Source organism: Xyrauchen texanus, chromosome 26, assembly GCF_025860055.1.
Source record: "Xyrauchen texanus isolate HMW12.3.18 chromosome 26, RBS_HiC_50CHRs, whole genome shotgun sequence".
NCBI lineage: Eukaryota > Metazoa > Chordata > Actinopteri > Cypriniformes > Catostomidae > Xyrauchen > Xyrauchen texanus.
The window spans coordinates 35,240,463-35,254,900 of NC_068301.1; positions in this window are offsets into that span (position 1 = coordinate 35,240,463).

Here is a 14,438-nt window from a genome sequence, read left to right on the forward strand (position 1 = left end):
TCCCTTATTTCCTTTTTTTTTTGGTGAATCTCTGTTAACTGAGTGTGTGTGTTTTCATTCTTTTTCGTTACAGTGGCTGAGAGCCGATGTTGGTGTATGGGTGGTAGCGTCCTCTTTCGGTGTGCTGTGTTGACTTTCTTGTTTTCCTTTGTGTTCACTGTGGTGTGGTTGTGTGTTTACTAGGGGGACTTTCCTTGGGATTTTTTACTGCCTTTGACTCCTTTCTCCTCCATCGGTAAGCCTCAGCAATTATAAATTATATATATTTTTCTTTTTTTGTTTCTTTATTTTTAATGTGCTCTCTTCCCCGAGAGATGAATGTGTTTTAAATTGTTTTAAATGATTGAAATAAAAGGTGTTTCTTCTTTAAAATCGAAAGTTGTCTTTGGCTGAATTGTACATGTACCTGTGTGTCCTTAATTGTATCAATACCATTGTAATTAGGTAATAAAATCATTCCCTGGGTGAAATTCCCAGGGTGGCATAGTCTGCATATTGTCTGTCCTCGTTTTGATCGCCACACAAAGTTTAAGATGAACAGATCAAAAAGCTTACCAGTTAAAGAAAAGAAAATCACTTTTGCAACCAGTGCAATGCTCGTTTCAGATTTCAAGAAACAAAGAGTGAAAGAAAAGACTGCGGCTAAGGTTAGCCATGGCAAGTTATGTTTGTGCTGTAACAATGAACATAGGTTAGAATCTTGTGAAGTTCCGCAACATAAACTGCACAAAGATAAGCTTGATTTTCTTAAGACTAAGGGTTTGTGCTATGGTTGTTTGTTGCCAGGGCACCTGAGCAAGGGTTGTTTGCAAAGACTTACTTGTCAGAAGTGTTCGCTGAAGCATCCAACTGTGCTTCATATCACGGATAAGAGCTCTTTAACTCCAACTCCTCAGAGTGACGAGAGTTTCTTGACTGCTGCAGATTCTAACGTCATATGTGATGAAGCTTGTGGCTATACTGGGGCTGGACAATTGGTATGTGCTCTTGCCACTGTACCACTCAGAGTTAAGTCAAAGAAGAGTAGTCATGAAGTGATGACTTATGCATTCTTGGACTCAGGTAGTTCAGCCACATTCTGTACTGAGAAGTTAATGAATGAGCTGAAACTAACTGGTAAAATGTCAAACATTCTCCTATGTACAATAGGTCAGGAAACATCATGTGTTCTCACTGATCAAGAGGTAAGCGGTCTGAATGAGAATAATTTTGTGGATCTTTCTCAGGTGTTCTCTCAAAAGGAAATACATGTTAAAAGAGAAAACATTCCACATGAATGGGATGTTAAAAGATGGAAATACCTTGAGGAGATACATACCCCTCAAATTGATGCAAAAGTTGGGTTGTTAATAGGGACGACCGTACCCAAGGTGCTCGAGCCATGGAAAGTAATTAATAGCAAAGGAGATGGGCCTTACGCTGTCAAGACCATTTTAGGTTGGGTTGGGTTAGACCTTTGGAAAGAGAGGGCATTTGGAAAGATGAGGAAGCACCACAGGTGTTAGCTAACAGGATTTCTGTGGTAAGCTTAGAGAATCTCTCTCAGCAGCAAATGAGGTATGACTTTCCTGAATGTCAGCAGGCTGAAAGGTTGGAAATGTCTATAGAGGATAGACAGTTTATGGAGTCTGTGTCTAAGTCCATAAAGCTGGTTGATGGTCACTACTGCATTGGCCTTCCGCTAAAAAGAACAGATGCAGTGTTTCCCAACAACCGTGAGGTTGCTGTGCAGCGCACTCACTCTCTGATGAAGAAATTCAAAAGAAATGTGGGTTTTCATCAGGAGTATTACAAATTCATAAATGACATTTTGTAAAAAGGTCATGCTGGGAAAATCAATGATGATGAGGTTAAAGGTATTCCTGGTAGAACTTGGTACCTCCCACATCATGGGGTGTAACACCAGCAGAAGCACAAACTCCGAGTGGTGTTTGATTGTGCAACTGCTTACCAAGGAAAATTGCTTAGCTCTCAACTGTTGCAGGGGCCTGATTTGAACAACTCTCTTGTTAGTGTGTTAATTAGGTTTAGACAGGAGTCGGTTGCCTTAGCTGCAGACGTAGAAGGGATGTTTCATCAGGTTAGAGTTCCCACTAAAGACTCAGACCTGTTGAGATTTCTGTGGTGGCAAAAAAGACATGCTACACTTAATATGGAGGAATACAGGATGACTGTTAATTTATTTGGTGCCACATCGTCTCCAAGTTGTGCAATTTATGCACTTCAAAAGTGTGCAGAGGACAACAGTGGCCTGAGGTTATTAGAACAGTGATCAGGAATTATTACGTCAATGATTTTTTGAGGTCTGTGGATACTGAACAGCAAGGCATTCCATTGATTTGTGATCTGCGAGCTGTATGTGCATTTGGAGGGTTTATTTTAACCAAGTGGATTTCCAACAGTCACATTGTGTTGGCATCTGTCCATGAAGAGGACAGAGCAAAAACAGTAAAAGACTTTGATTTGGAAAAGGACAGGTTGCCTATGGAAAGGGACTTAGGAGTGCGGTGGTGTACAGAGACAGACACTTTTCAGTTCAAAGTGAATCTGCAGGAAAAAACATTGACAAGAAGAGAGATTTTGTCTATGGTCAGCTCAATTTATGATCCCCTTGGAATTCTGTCTCCAGTTATACTTCTTGCAAAACAAATATTGCAAGAGCTTTGTAGAATGAGACATGATTGGGACGGCAGTATTTCAGAGGCTCTCAGGCAACAATGGGTCATATGGTTGGCCGACTTGCAAAAGCTAAATGACTTTCAGATTGAGAGATGTATGAAGCCACTTGACTTTGGTGAAGTCACCTCAGCTCAACTGCATCATTTTCCAGAGGCCAGCAAGCGAGGGTATGGCACTGTGTCATATTTGCTTATGAAGAACAGTGAAGGTAAACAGTACTGTGCTTTTGTTGTGGGCAAAGCAAGAGTAGCTCCATTAAAACTAGTTAATAACTTGAGCTCACTGCAGCTGCAATGGTTGCAAAATTGGATAATATGTTGAAGTCTCAGTTGGACTTCGTGCTTCAGGAATCTATGTTTTCGACGGACAGTACTTCAGTCCTGAAGTATCTCAACAATGAAAGTGCAAGATTCGGACATTTGTAGCTAACAGAGTAGCTTTGATGAGGGAGCTTACAAACATATCACCCAGCCAATAGTGCCTCAAGAGGTCTCAATGCAGATGCTTTTCTTAAATTGATGTCATGGTTTTCGGGTCCATCTTTTTGGCAGATCCAGAAATAAAGTGGCCAGAAATACCAGTTAACACTTTCAAGATGTCTGTCGGTGATCCAGAGGTTGGGGAAACCATAGTCAACTCCTTATGTGTTGAAGGGTTTGATTATACTTCTCAGTTTGTTTTGCACTACTCTGACTGGTACAGGTTGAGAAAAGGTGTAGCATGGCTTCTTAAGGTTAAGAATGTACTTAAGTTGCTGGTGAAGAAAAGGAAATAGCTGACTCACTGTGGGACAAAACACAATGGCAATTTCTGACGTTGAAAAGAGTATGAAGTATTTCAAAGCTTCTTTGCCAGAGGTTACATTATCGGTCAGTGACATTGAGGAGGTGGAAAAATAAATTATCAATTACAGTCAGTCAGTTATGTTTCCTGAGGAAGTTAAAATCCTTCAGCAAGGAAAAGTTGTAAAGTGCAATAGTGCAAAAACTGTCTCCAGTTTTACATGACCAGATCCTGAGGGTGGGTGGCTGGCGAAGCAGATCAGCTATGCAGGAAGAATCCAAGCACCCTGCTATTTTGGCGAAAGACCATCGTGTTTCGAACCTGAACTTAAGATCTAACCATGCTGAACTAGGTCATAGCGGCCGTAACAACACGTTGTCAAGATTGCGGCAAAAGTATTGGATTCCTAGTGTAAAGCCTTGCCCCACTAAAAATGGCAGCAGAGAGAGCATGGCCCTTTTCTATAATCGAAGGGGAGACATTGAACTCAGTTTCCCAGAATGCTTCACAGCCAAACGGGAAGTCCCGCCCATGGACTCAATCTCAAACGTCATTGGTCAAAAGCGGTTGACGTCATCTTCTTATCAAAACTAGCGCTCACATTTGAGTTTTCTCTCTCTCCACATCCAGCCTGACTGCTACATCTACAGCCTCGCTGCGCTCTGAAGAGACATATCTACACAAAGGAATTTCCCTCCTTCTGGACAAAGAGAGACTACGTTTTTACAAACCTCACCATTTGGCCACGGTAGAGTAAGATTAACTTAGCTTTGTTCCAGTCGTGTAGTGTACTTGGTACAACCGGTTAATTTCATCTTCACTGCGAGACAACAGTGAATTTATTTAGAAAACAGAAAAGGATACCAACTTCCCTTCTCAATCGTTTTCTCTCAACGTTGACTACCTCCCGCGTTTCTTGCAATCACCGGACCCAAGACACAATGCAGAGACGTGTCTTTTCGCTGACGAGCATGAGACAAAGGACCGAATCCAGATTGTTTCCTCCTGACCGCTCCATGCAACAGGAATTCAACAGACAACCCTGCTGAAATCACACAGGATTTCCCAATGCTTGATATCTGGGCAGATTTAATTTAGAAACTGTGACTTTTCTTATAAACCTAAATCATATATTTGATCGCTGAATGTTTGATGTTTTGTTTACAACTGTACAACATTTAACTATGATCGCTGATTGCTGTTTGGAGTTATGAGATCGTCATTTTTGGGGAAATGTTATTTTATTGAGTGATCTGAATCAACGATTCAATCGCGCTGTTACCAGCGTGTATCCTCTGTTAAATTGCATGAACCCCTGTTTGTTCGCTCTCTCGCTCTCTCTCTCTCTCTCTCTCTCTCTCTTTGTGTCTTTGTTATCGACTCGAGACACACACACACACACACACACACACACACACACACACACACACACACACACACACACACATATACTAGCATATAGCTCCACCATTTAGTTAGGATTTCCACCTTATTTTTTTGTGTTATATTAATTTAGTATTGGCAGTGTTCATTGCTGTTTGATTATAATAAATCTTGTTATATTATAATAAGTACTCCTGGTTTGTTTGTTTGAATATTGTGTTGAAGCCAGCCTCAGCCACATCAAGAACTCCTGTATTACTTCAGTATTTTTAAATTGCTGTTGCTAGAAGCCAACTGTAACCAGATTACTGTTGGATTCATATGGCAATAATTGGCTAACTTCTTCCCTTTTTGATTATTTTGATTGCCAATCAAAATACTCAATCTGCAGGGTAGAATTTTATGAGACTTGATCAGTCACTTACTATCATTTTTCTCTTGTCAAAGAGTGGTGCCCCGAGGATAGAATTTAACGAATTAAATTATATTATTTAATTGAATTATTAATTAATAAACATTAATTATTAATTATTTCTGATAGTAAAACTGATCTAATCAACCTGTGCACCCTACATAAATTAGTGCCCCGTGTGAGGTTATCATTGATTCTAATCAATGTTCTATTTATTTTAATAATTGATAGTTATCTATGATAATTATTAATTATTGCTTATAAACACACCCACTACTAAACTGTGAGCCCTACACTAGAGCGCAGGCTGCCATACAAAAGATTTTGTCTCAGTGTGTGGGCTGTAAGCGCTTACATGGCGGTACAAACAAACAGTTTATGGCAAACCTCCCTCGTGACAGACTTCTGCCAGATGAACCGCCATTCACAAATGTAGGCATTGATTATTTCGGCCCATTCGAAATCAAAAGAGGAAGAACTTTGATTAAAAGATATGGGGTGATTTTTACTTGCCTTACATTAAGAGCTATTCATGTTGAAGTGGTGAGCCCCCTTGACACAGATTCATGTATTCATGCTCTGTGCTGATTCATAGCAAGACGGGGTCAAGTATCAATTACTAATCAATTAGGTCTAACAATGGTTTGAATTTTGTTGGGGCAGATATGGAGTTACGTGAGGCTGTACAGGGGCTAGACAATGACAAGATTCTGAAACAGTTTGCTTTCAAAGGGCATCCAATGGATTTTCAATCCTTCGGCTGCGTCTCACTTTGGAAGAATTTGGGAACGGCAGATACGTACCATCAGAAAGGTTCTTAATTCTCTTGTAAAGCAGCAATCACTGGATGAGGAAGGTTTGCAAACTCTCTTATGTGAGGTGGAGGCGATCATTAACAGCCATCCCATCACTAGGGTGTCAAGTGACCCAATTGATTGAGTTTTTGAAAAAGTGGATCTGTACTCTAAACGTACAGTAGGTGGTGCCAAGTTCAGTATATGGCTGATCTGTTTTGGAGGTGATGGGTGAAACAGTACTTGCCAGATCTGCAAGAAAGACAATATTCGCAAGGTTTAATGAAAAATCTCAAGTCTGGGGACATTGTGCTTGTTGCTGATAACTCAGCACCACACAACTGTTGGGTAATGGGCAGAGTTTTGCAGGTGTTCGCAGACAACAAGGGTTTTGTAAGACAAGCTCAAGTAAAAACGAGTACAAATGTTCTTTTAAGGCCAGTTACTAAACTTTGTTTGCTTTTAGAAGCAGATTTATAATCTCATTTTCTCAAATGTGATGAGTAAAGTAATAAGGGATTACTTAATAAAGTGTATTATGTTTAACATTTCAGATTGGGTAATTCTGTTTGGCTCTTTAGTTTAAGATTGTGTTTGTAATTGTTTTGTGAAATCAAAGACAATTAGGGGCTGGTGTGTAAGAGCCAAATCAATAATTTATGTAATTTGTGTATGCTAATATTATTTGCATGTTGTTTATTTTCTTTACTTTTAAGTATTACGGGTTTAAAGTGTATCTTTATTTGTTTTTTTTGTTATGTAATGCAGGCATTCATATTTTTTGTCTATATGTGTATTTGTGTTTTGGTTTCAGTTTCAGCTGACCACTCCTGCTGGATGGAAAATTCCAGTGTCTTCAAATAGGTTAAATGTGTGCAAGCAGTATGGAAAGAAAAATGGTTATTTTACCATGTAAAGCACACAAAAAGGTAACTTTGCTAGGCTAGGAGGACACCCTTAATAAGCTGTAATTGTATTAAGGAGTTACGAATACATACTTCTGTGATGTAAAGACTTTTCTTTTTTGTTTTTGTATTTTTGTGCTTGTGACAATTAAACTTGAATGTGTTCACAGACTTCTGGCCTAGTGTGTTTCACGTGTACGATCCCGTTCTCTTGTACCATAGGATCAAGGAAAGTGAATTTCGACTTTGCTCATATAGAATTGGCCCGTCTCTGCTAAATAGTCTGTGATACAATCCACCAGTCTGCAAAGGTAATTCACTTGCATTCACATTGACAGCGAAGATTGAGAGACTCATACCATTGAGCGCAGATCACGATGGTTTCATGGTCCGCACAGTATTAACATAAAGTTGAACTGTCTGCTCAGCTTTGTCACATTGCCAACAGTATCACTTATGTCACCTCAAATCGTCAACTGTCATTGAAAACGAATGTATTCAAGTTGATTCAGTGATGTTCAATTATATTTGATTGGCTTAAATTAATAAGTTAATTTAGATGTTACCACATTCATACAATTTTTTAGGTTAACATTTCTTTTTCTGTCCATATAAAGCATCCGGACAGGCTACTCTAAATGGCTCTAAATGGTTAGGATTATAGATTTACATAATGCATTCTTACAAGCTGAACAAACATATGATAACCATAATCAACAGTATAGGTACACTGTGACAGGATCAACTCAATGGTCTTGAGAAAATAAGTATCAACCATGTGATTGCTGGGCAGATTTGACAAAGTTAAAAATCATTTTGGATCAATAAAAACTAGGCCAAAAACTAACTTTTCTTATGTTATATGTAATAGCACAAGCAGCAATCTGTAAGAATTCTGCCATTTTCTTTATTTATTGACTCTATAATTTAATTGTGCAATTTAAGTTCTGTATATATTATGTAAATGTTAATATAATTTGCCATATATATATGCAGACACACACATATATATATATATATATATATATATATATATATATATATATATATATATATATATATATATATATGTCACGATTCCCTGGTTGTCTGCCCTGTGTTTTCTGTGTCACCGTCACCATGTTTCTCTGTCACGATTCCCTGGTTGTCTGCCCCGTGTTTTCCGTGTCACCGTCACCATGTTTCCTGGTCCTCAACACTCTGTCATTGTTCGCACCTGAATGTCGTTTGTGATCATCCTGTGTCTGTGTATTTAAACCCTGCTGTTTCCCCATTCCCCTGTCAGTCGTTGATGTTAGTGGATGCTTGTTTTGCCTGTTTTCCTGTTGGATGTCTTCCGTGTTTTTGTTTTGTTTGTTGTTATTTCATCTTTCAATAAAAAACCCACTGCATTTAGATCCTCGCCCCTCATCTGCCTTCACCTGCTCATCATTACATATACACTCACCTAAAGGATTATTAGGAACACCTGTTCAATTTCTCATTAATGCAATTATCTAATCAACCAATCACATGGCAGTTGCTTCAATGCATTTAGGGGTGTGGTCCTGGTCAAGACAATCTCCTGAACTCCAAACTGAATGTCAGAATGGGAAAGAAAGGTGATTTAAGCAATTTTGAGCGTGGCATGGTTGTTGGTGCCAGGCGGGCGGTCTGAGTATTTCACAATCTGCTCAGTTACTGGGATTTTCACGCACAACCATTTCTAGGGTTTACAAAGAATGGTGTGAAAAGGAAAAACATCCAGTATGCGGCAGTCCTGTGGGCGAAAATGCCTTGTTGATGCTAGAGGTCAGAGGAGAATGAGAATGAGACTGATTCAAGCTGATAGAAGAGCAACTTTGCCTGAAATAACCACTCGTTACAACCAAGGTATGCAGCAAAGCATTTGTGAAGCCACAACACGCACAACCTTGAGGCGGATGGGCTTCAACAGCAGAAGACCCCACCGGGTACCACTCATCTCCACTACAAATAGGAAAAAGAGACTACAATTTGCAAGAGCTCACCAAAATTGGACAGTTGAAGACTGGAAAAATGTTGCCTGGTCTGATGAGTCTTGATTTCTGTTGAGACGTTCAGATGGTAGAGTCAGAATTTGGCGTAAACAGAATGAGAACATGGATCCATCATGCCTTGTTATCACTGTGCAGGCTGGTGGTGGTGGTGTAATGGTGTGGGGGACGTTTTCTTGGCACACTTTAGGCCCCTTAGTGTCAATTGGGCATCGTTTAAATGCCACGGCCTCCCTGAGCATTGTTTCTGACCATGTCCATCCCTTTAAGGCCACCATGTACCCATCCTCTGATGGCTACTTCCAGCAGGATAATGCACCATGTCACAAAGCTCGAATCATTTCAAATTGGTTTTTGAACATGACAATGAGTTCACTGTACTAAAATGGCCCCCACAGTCACCAGATCTCAACCCAATAGAGCATCTTTGGGATGTGGTGGAACGGGAGCTTCGTGCCCTGGATGTGCATCCCACAAATCTCCATCAACTGCAAGATGCTATCCTATCAATATGGGCCAACATTTCTAAAGAATGCTTTCAGCACCTTGTTGAATCAATGCCACGTAGAATTAAGGCAGTTCTGAAGGCGAAAGGGGGTCAAACAGAGTATTAGTATGGTGTTCCTAATAATCCTTTAGGTGAGTGTATATATACACACACTAGGGCTGTCAATCGATTAAAACATTTAATTGAATTAATTACATGGTGTCCCTATTAATTAATCGTGATTAATCACATATACAAATATTTGCTGAGAAAGCCCCTCATATAACAATAATTCAGTATATAAGGATGAAATAGTTATACATAGTTATCTTTAAATATTTAAAAATTATATATTTTTTTATATATTTAAATAAAATAAAAACATATTCAGATCATTAAAATGCATTACATTCTTGTAGCAGAAGAGTTCATCATTAATAAGGCAATACAAAAATTGGCTTTAGAATACAATGTATTGTTTACTGCCATAATATTGATCATAAGTCAGTCATTGGACAGTAATCCATTTCACAAGTGAATCTGTCAATCAGTTGGAGATTTATTATGAGGGCTTGTTTAAGGTCCCGTCAATTTACACCTGCATCAGACATGCTTGTGTAGCGTCTTGGGTGCGTTGCGTCATAAACATAACATTTTTAGGTCACTGTGTCAAGTTAAATATAGTTTAATACTTAGAACACATCTTGAGATCCCTTAGTTTGGATTTGCACTCCATCAAGTGTTTTGAACGCAAGAATGTAACGCATGTTTGTTTTCTGCTGTTCAAGGGTGTTTTTCTTCACTATATAAACTGCGCATTGCCACGCAGCTGAAGTTTCACTTACTGCCCTATGGAGTAAACAGGTGGTACTATAAGCTTGCATTTCTCAGGAATCTTCCATATTACGTTCCGTGGGGCATTGCGATTAATGGCGTTAATTTTTTTTAACGCGTTATTTTTAGTAAAAATAATCGCACTGAATTAACGTATTAAATCAACAGCCATAATATATATATACATACATATATATATACTGTATATATACACACTACCGGTCATAATTTTTGAAACACTTACTAATTCTTATTATATATATATATATATATATATATATATATATATATATATTTTTTTCTTTTTTTCACATTTTACAATAATAGTAAAGTCATCAAAACTATGGAATAACATAAATGGAGCTCTGGGAATTATGTTGTGACTAAACAATATCCAAAATAAATCAAAACTGTGTTCTATTTTAGCATCTTCAAAGTATTCACCCTTTGTCTAGAATTTGCAGACATGTACTCTTGACATTTTCTCAAGCAACTTCTTGAGGAATCACCCTGGGATGCTTTTTAAACAGTATTGAAGGATTTCCCATCTAAGTTGGGCACTTATTGGCTGAATTTCTTTATTATTTGGTCCAAGTCATCAATTTCAAAACCTTTTATTATTATAAAATTTTAGTTTTATAATGAAATAAAATAATATGGTGGCACAATTAGAATTTTGTCCACAAAACTAATTTCAACAGTTTAAACATACACTTTCAGATCAAAAGATTTTTAAACTCATGAGAAACATTTCCGTCTTGTCGGATCTTGCCTAGGGCACCAAATAAGCCAGAACTGCCACAGCATTAGATTACAACAGACTACAATTACACATCAAAGCTTAGTGTGGAACAGTGGAGAATAAGACAATAATCATTCACCCTTAAAGAAATTTGAAAATGAAAATGATGTCATCATTTACTCACCCTTATGAGTTCTTCTAAAGTCATATGATTTTCTTTCTTTCATGGTCCATAAAATGAGACGTTGCGGACTGACTGCTTAATTTCATTGTATGGAAAATGAGCAGCAATAACGTTGTTCAAAATTTCTCCTTTTGTGTTCCACTGAAGAAAGTCATTTTGGTTTGGGAAGACATGAGGGTGAGTAAATCATGACAGACTGTTCGCTTTTGGGTGTACTATCCCTTTAAGGATGTTTTCCTTCTAGACAAACCACTTTATATCCCATCACAGCTCAGTATAAATGCACATACACTTTGAAAGAAATAAAACTAGTCTATTATTCTGACATTTCACATTCTTAAAATAAAGTAATGATCCTAACTGACCTAACATGGAATGTTTTCTATGATTAAATGTAAGGAATTGTGAAAAACTGATTTTAAATGTATTTATGTAAACTGATTTCAAATGTACATAATTCAAAGCTGCTGGTCAAGTCAAGTCAACTTTTATTTATAGAGCACATTTAAAAACAACAGAAGTTGGCCCAAAGTGCTTTACAAATCAAGCCAAAAAATATATACAAACTGAATTAAAGACAGATTTAAAATTAAATATAAAACATAATAAAATAAGTAAAAGTATTGAAATACAACATCATGTATTAATCAACTTCAACCTATTGAATTATCTATTCAAAAGCTGCTGCTGACAAGGACAAATTGAGACATACAGGTGAAACTCGAAAAATTAGAATATCGTGCAAAAGTTCATTAATTTCAGTAATTCAACTTAAAAGGTGAAACTAATATATTATATAGACTCATTACAAGCAAAGTAAGATATTTCAAGCCTTTATTTGATATAATTTTGATGATTATGGCTTACAGCTTATGAAAACCCCAATTCAGAATCTCAGAAAATTAGAATATTACATGAAATCAATAAAAAAAGGATTTTAAATACAGAAATGTCGGCCCTCTGAAAAATATAATCATGCATATGTACTCAGTACTTGGTTTGGGCCCCTTTTGCATTAATTACTGCCTCAATGCGGCGTGGCATGGATGCTATCAGCCTGTGGCACTGCTGAGGTGTTATGGAAGACCAAGATGCTTCAATAGCGGCCTTCAGCTCTTCTGCATTGTTTGGTCTCATGTCTCTCATCTTTCTCTTGGCAATGCCCCATAGATTCTCTATGGGGTTCAGGTCAAGCGAGTTTGCTGGCCAATCAAGCACAGTAATACCATGGTCATTGAACCAGGTTTTGGTACTTTTGGCAGTGTGGGCAGGTGCCAAGTCCTGCTGGAAAATGAAGTCAGCATCTCCATAAAGCTTGTCTGCTGAAGGAAGCATGAAGTGCTCTAAAATGTCCCGGTAGACGGCTGCGTTGACTCTGGACTTAATAAAGCACAGTGGACCAACACCAGCCGATGACATGGCTCCCCAAACCAACACAGACTGTGGAAACTTCACACTGGACTTCAAGCATCTTGGATTGTGTGCCTCTCCATTCTTCCTCCAGACTCTGGGACCTTGGTTTCCAAATGAGATGCAAAATTTGCTCTCATCAGAAAAGAGGACTTTGGACCACTGAGCAACAGACCAGTTCTTTTTTTCTTTAGCCCAGGTAAGACGTTTGACATTTGAAGCCCATATCCAGGACCCGTCTGTGTGTGGTGGCTCTTGATGCAGTAACTCCGGCCTCAGTCCACTCCTTGTGAAGCTCCCCCACACATTTGAATGGCCTTTTCCTGACAATCCTCTCCAGGCTATGGTCATCCCTGCTGCTTGTGCACCTTTTTCTTCCACACTTTTCCCTTCCATTTAACTTTCTAATAATGTGCTTTGATACAGCACTTTGAGAACATCCAACTTCTTTTGTAATTACCTTTTGAGGCTTTCCCTCCTTGTGGAGGGTGTCAATGATGGTTTTCTGCACAACTGTCAGGTCAGCAGTCTTCCCCATGATTGTGAATTCAACTGAACCAGACTGAGAGACCATTTAAAGGCTCAGGAACCCTTTGCAGGTGTTTAGCTGATTAGATTGTGACACTTTGAGCCTACAATACTGAACCTTTTCACAATATTCTAATTTTCTGAGATTCTGAATTTGGGGTTTTCATAAGCTGTAAGCCATAATCATCAAAATTATATCAAATAAAGGCTTGAAATATCTTACTTTGCTTGTAATGAGTCTATATAATATATTAGTTTCACCTTTTAAGTTGAATTACTGAAATTAATGAACTTTTGCACGATATTCAAATTTTTCGAGTTTCACGTGTATACCTCAAATAAAGAGCTTGGTGTTAATTTCTGCACAACTGCAACTGACAGAAATTGTTTCGCTAGAAGATTTACTACTAATTAAAAACATGAAATTATACTGTAGGTTTCCTACAAGAATATTCCAGTAGTAACCGTTCTACCAATGAGCAGAAATCCGATCATCTTGATCATCCAGCTCAATCACCGACTGTTTTATTTTTGTCAGTCAAATGCATGCACAGATTCACCTGACAGCTCGAGCCGCTCGTCACTGCTTTTACTATAGCAATATGTGTCAATCAACATCCCACTTACCTCAGTACTCATCTGCCACACAACTCAATCTACACCACGCTATCATTCAGGTAGAACTATTCTTTCGACCACTAAAGATAGCTTCACTAATAATCTTCAGATCTATCTCATACACTCAGTAAACCCCAAAGCCCTGAAAAACTTGATGAAATAACTAAAAATATAAATGCAGTCTTCTCTAGCACTCTTGATAGTGTCACCCCCCTTTGATTAAAAATATTTAAGAAAAATAAGCCCTGCACCATGGTACAATGATCACACTCATGCTCTCAAGATAGCAGCTCGGAAAATGGAGCGCATGTGGACGAATACAAAATTAGAAGTATTGAAGGGTCTTGAGCCCTGTGGCCGTGCTGAGTCGAGGGACATCGAAGCACTTACCTGGCTCCTGATCCCCACCAGAGGATTGGTCGGGGAGAGGGGAGGAGGTACATCGTGCCCGTAGTCTGTCGAAACCATCCGGGTGTGGCCATGTTTGTGCCAGAGCTCGGTGCGCAGGGGCCACTGCTGGAGCGCCGGACCTGCCAAAATTTAATGGTGGACTGTGGTCGTAATGTCAGCCGTGCACACGAAAAACTGCTCTTTCTTGAATCCTTGGGTACTGCAGCTACTTGAGCGTGTGGCAAAATTAAATGAGAATGAAACAAAAGATTCT